Source organism: Syngnathus floridae, chromosome 16 (genome assembly GCF_059516105.1).
Source record: "Syngnathus floridae isolate MCC-2025c chromosome 16, RoL_Sflo_1.0, whole genome shotgun sequence".
In the NCBI taxonomy this organism is placed as follows: domain Eukaryota; kingdom Metazoa; phylum Chordata; class Actinopteri; order Syngnathiformes; family Syngnathidae; genus Syngnathus; species Syngnathus floridae.
Window position 1 is genome coordinate 8,544,117 of NC_142428.1, and position 5,752 is coordinate 8,549,868.

The window sequence follows — 5,752 nt, forward strand, 5'->3', positions numbered from 1 at the left end:
CCAGTTCAACAACCAAAATGTACCCCCGCTTCACCCATGGGAATGGCGAGCACAGTGGGCAACATTTGGATTCTGGGCCAGAAAAGACCAAACATCTTTTCCTGGTGGCTAAAATTAGCAACATAATGAGGTAGTGGCTTCCTTTTCTCGAAACTAATACCCAGTTCCTGTATGCGAGAGAGTGACGTAGACTCGCGGTGGAGATATACACACAAATCTCAAAGAAATATTCACTAGCAGTTTTTTTTTTTTATATCCGCACCTTAGATCACAAAAAAATTGCCTTTTCATAACCCTGCCAAAACATAATTCCACAAAAAAAAAACATTGATAACTATGCAACACATACTGTATATCTCTGCCAATGGAAGCTTCAATTTCCTGCTATGGTTCCTTTGCCAACCTTTTTATGAGAGGTCTTGAATTGCAGGGGAGAGTAGAACAGACATGCTTAAGTCGACTTGGCTTCATTATTAAACCCACAGGTCACTTTTAATTGTATGTGCATTAATCGGTTTTATTTCAACTAATGAGTCCTGCCATAAATTTAACTGAAGGTGAGGAATTTTTATGACCTTCAGAAACTTTTGATCAGGTGCTGAAGCTGTTGGGGGTAAAATGACTTGGAGAATCTTTACGGTGGACATACAGTATAAAATTACACGATGGCTTGATGTGCTACTCTCACTAGGAATTCTCCTTATCTCATTTCTTTTTAGTAGGTTGCTTTCAAACTTACCATGGACATATTTTCTTTCTTGCTCTATGACCTTTTGCCCACACAAGAAATTATTCTGTGTTAGTTATTTGCCTTTTTAACAGATGTTCATCCAGTCCATAGTTGGAATTTGTGAGAATAGTCTCTATACCCACCAACTCATAATCTTGATTGCATTTTTTCATATCTACCATGTGATATTCCTCCATGTTGCACCTCACTTGGAACCTGAACCTGACTACTGAGAACCCGACATGTTGTGAAGAGAAATCCCACAAACTATACCTAAGTTCAGACAATGGTATTGCCTCTGACAGCTGTTTCCTTTTGTGTAACCACACACAGCTGCCACTTTCTAAGAGAGGGCATCTCGGTGTTGTGTAATTCCACGGGTCAGAAGGGAAAAAAAATAATGCATGAGGCTTTAATAGTGACTAAGAATGGACCACCTAGATTCAATCTTTTAACATGCAATAGTTCTGAGTCACCAGATTTGTCAAACTTCTCCACAGGATTCACCTCATTAGCTAGCGATGTAGGTAATGATAGATGCAATGGTTGTGGTTTGATTTGGACTGATGGATGAATCAGTGTTTTTTTTTTTCCCCCCTCAACATCGTGATTCAACATTAGTCAATGCATTGATGAAGAGAGTCTTTTAAATATTTCAGTGAACTGGTCAGTGAAGTAAATTGTTTACAAATAAAGCTTAATTGTTGGGATCAACAATTGTAAGCTTGCCTTTCTCAGACAGTTGGATGGTCATAGTAGTCCATCCATTAGTCCTTCTATCAGCTTGTCCTCATTATGGCTCACAATGTGCTGGAGTCTCTCCCAGCTGACTTCTGGCAGAAGGCGGAGGGAGACTCCACCCTTGCACAAATAGAGATAGAAAACCATTAACGCTCACATTCACACTGTCAGTGTGTGGAAAGTGTAGTTTCTGTTCTTTAGTCCCATGAAATGCTACTGGTTGTAACCGGAAAAAGGAGGTTTTTATTTAATGTAAATCATAAATTTCCCAAAAGATATATGGTAAGAGTAGAGCTAGATGTGGGAGTTGTGTGAGGGCACCATTAGGTCACTCTTACTGATCTTATCTGAAGAATCTGCTTCGTAAGCCTCAGTAAAATGTGCTAAATGAATTGATGACTCGTGTATAAATGATTTGACTGTCCTTCGTGAGGGCACCTTAATAGTAAAGTGCCACCATGGCTCCAAAATGTGAAAGCCCCTTCCTTTGAAAGTTTGTGTCCTTTGAGATGCACCATTCATCTGTGATGGTTATCAGATACAGATGAGTGAAGGATCAGGCAAACATTGACAAGGACTTCAAGGGACTTCATCAGTCATTTTGTTGGTTACAATTACTTCCAAGATGCCGGATTAGAGGGAAAAAATCATTCATAAGCTTGACGGGTACATTGTAGTCGAAAGTCGTTGAGTCTTTTAAGACATCTCAAATTGGGACAAGTGACTGTGACATTTGCCCACAAAGCCACAGGCAAGCAAAGATGAATCAGGATAGTAATGCATCACTGACAGTGGCTAAAGCAGCGCCATGTGCACATGCTAACGTGCAAATGCCACATTTCATGAGACCGGTCCTGCTTTGAAAGCCAATGGAAAAGTGAGGACGTGTTAAAATAAATGAGGAAAAGGGGGGGCGGCATATAAGTTTCCCATTACAGATGTTTGTGGAAAGATTAGAATGGCGAGGCGCTAGGTCATAACTTAGTAGCAGACCTTTTAACAGGAGGCCGCTTGTAGCGGTTCACACACTGCTCCCCCGGGGCCCGACGCTTCGCGTAAGCTCAGCTGTTATTTCGCTTTTTGGACCATCCCTGTTCATTGTGCATCTTGTGTCTGTATTGTAGGACTTGCAGTTTAATCAGGTGTCGGCCAGCTAGACAAGCCATACTACACACACGTACACAAGACTGCTCACATGCTGGAAATGCCTTCATGGGTCAGGGGGATTTATTGATGACATCTGGTTCAGGTTAAAGGGCCGCAGAATGTACAAGTACATATGGAAGTCTCTTTTCACAGTAGACTGCGGATGGCCAAAGTCTGTGACTTGGTGTGTGTGTTCATGTTAGCGCACACACATACACAGGACTAATTCTACAACACTCACACTTTTTGGTTGCTCTCTACAGGCGCTTTTTTCTCTCCTGCACGTTCTTATTGCTTGATTTTATTACAGCAGCAAGACTGGTGAGGTCATTGAATAGACAACCATGCTGGAATGACAAAGTTGTTTATAAAGGCCCAGCTTCAAGACTTTTCATGACATCACTTGTGCCTACCTCCATCACTCTTGCTGCCCTGAAACATCAAACTTCATTGAAATTATTTATTTATATTTGTGACAGGCTGATGGACAAACAGTTGGACGGATAGATGTATGGGATAGTGGAAGACCTCCCTGCAACTTCTTGTAAGGAAACACTTGACTGTTTAATTCAAAAATGTGATATTACAAAAAAAACAATCCAAAGTAATAAATACACGGGCAGACATAAATTTAAAATTTAGTTTATGGTGTGCTTCAGTCCCATTTATCAGACTTTTAATAGCTTTTGACTTGCCGCCATTATTACATCTGAGGAGAACAAATCACTCCACATTGTCACTTTTCAAAGAGTGAAAATATATTTTACTCCAACTTTATGCATAACAGTAGACTTATTTTCAGGGGAATTTTAGAAGGACAATTAGCAGCACGATATGTTCATCCTCGTGCAGGTTCCCCGCAGTTATTGAACTTGTGACCCATATCCCTCAGGGACATGTTCAGACAAAGATAGAGGGCAGCAGAGAGATTTAGACATGCTTATGGAACCTGTGTGGTCTCCAGATATGCACCGTGCAGCACACACACGAACACACGCACACATGCGCAAGTTCGGGCTTTGGCTGAAACTTAGCCCTGATTCATAGCGAGTGTTCCAAGAGGAGAATACCCAGCAGTGTTGTACCTAGCACTCTGCAGCTCGTTGAGAGCGGGAAGCACAAAGGAATAAAGCTGTCCAAATAGTCAAACCCCAAATGATGAGGATGACATATAAATGGCTTATTTTGAAAAGGAAGTTGGGGCTCAAATATGTGCATCGTTAACGCTATCAGAATGAAAAATTAGAGTAAAACAGCCCATGTGTCAAGATTGGAACCTTTCCTTACAAAACATCACAAAGTATTTGTTACCAATGTTTTTCACATTAATATTGATAATATATCGGGTGTCTTGCTTTTATATATGTATAGCCCCTTAAGAATATTTGAAATAACTCAATAGTAAGTTCTAAAAAAATGTGGTTAATATCCCCTTCCAAAATCTTAAGCTTCATTTTGATTTGTTACAAATAACATAATGTATGATTTACTAATGTGAGACAGATAGAATTGCTGTTTGTGGTTATTACTTTTTTTTTTTTTTTAAAGATCTGGAAATCTTTTCCATATTGGAAGTGATGATGGTGTGTTATTCTCCTGGGCACAGTGCAGCGCTGCACAACTATCCAAGAAGACAGTAAATGCAGCCACTTCTCACAGAGCACCACCAACCAGGATATGTTCCTGGTCGGTTCTTTTTTTTTTTGAAAAAGCAGAACACACCCAGACTCTTAGCAGATATTTAAGTCTTATGAAAAACAGCTTTGCAGTTTCACCGACAAAACTCAGAGCTGGGCATCTTCTACCCGATGACTGAAGACAGCTGAAATGGATTAAGCTAAATGTCCTTGGAAAAAAAAAAAGAAGTTCACTACAGAGTGAAGGAAAGTATTACAACACAACACTGACCACTCTGTATTCCCAACCGATGTGGAGATCATCCTTTGTTGTGTATCACTTCTGAAGCAGAGAAGTACAATACCTTATTGGCAACTCCTATAAAGTATGAGGTGATGATGAAAAATATGTCAGTGGTGTTTGGACAAAACTGTCTTCCATTTCGGAGAAAGAGATAAAAAAAAAGTCATGTTAAAATTATTCTTTGCTGTAAGTTAACCACATATTAATATCTCTTTTACAGGTTTTTGCCTATTTAAATTCTTGGTGATGAAGTGATGACATTGGTTTTCATTGACGGATGTCCTTTCCATATTTCACATTGGAAAAAATCTCACGGAAAGCCATTTATTGTGGATTTACACATCATCTGGTAAAATAGAATTTGATTGCTTTGTCGGTCACTAATTTGCTATATGTGGTTGACATTTATAAATGAGCTGAACATTTTTAAAACATTTTTAAATTAAATAATTGTTTTTCGTGAGGAATAATTCACAATGGAGAATTTCCCGTGGCACACCTGATTATCTCGCGTGGTACACGGATACACCATGGCACACTGGTGAAAGTCAATACCTTATTTGAAACATTATTTGACATTGAAGTTTCCATTTTAAGTGTTCAGTTGCAACATCGAATAATCCTAAACCAGTCAAGTTTGTCAATAGTGTACTACAATTTGATGAATTTATTTAATGAACAGTGATTTTTTTTCCTCTCAAAAAATATTGCTTTTGATTTTTTTTCAGTGTTATGCAAGGGGTGGGCTTCGAGTCGCTTTCGTGCTTTCACCTTCTTTAGAGACATGAGTGTGGAAAGCGTTCCGATATTCCTCATCTACCACCCAAGTGGATCTCTCCCACTTTGAAATTCCTCCCTCCACTACTTAGAGTCAATGTGCCCCCATGTAGGAATAACTCTGCACAATCAGTTGGACCACAGCCCAGTCAGATGAGATGAGATTGGAAAAAGCGCATTTTGGCACTTTTGCAGCTCTTCAAGAAAAGAATGTTGATAGTAATTAGGATAAAATGCATGTTTTCTCTTGCATGCTTGATTTTTTTGTTTGTATGTACGTAGTATGTATGCATGGTATAACACAGAAAAGATCAACTAGTTTTCTCTTGTTTCTTTGGCTAATCTTAGCATGAACCTCGGCTTTCAAATTTGAGTAGATAATAATGTATGCATTTAAAAGGAGGTGAGTTTGCATGTTAAATTAATTTGAAGTGGAAA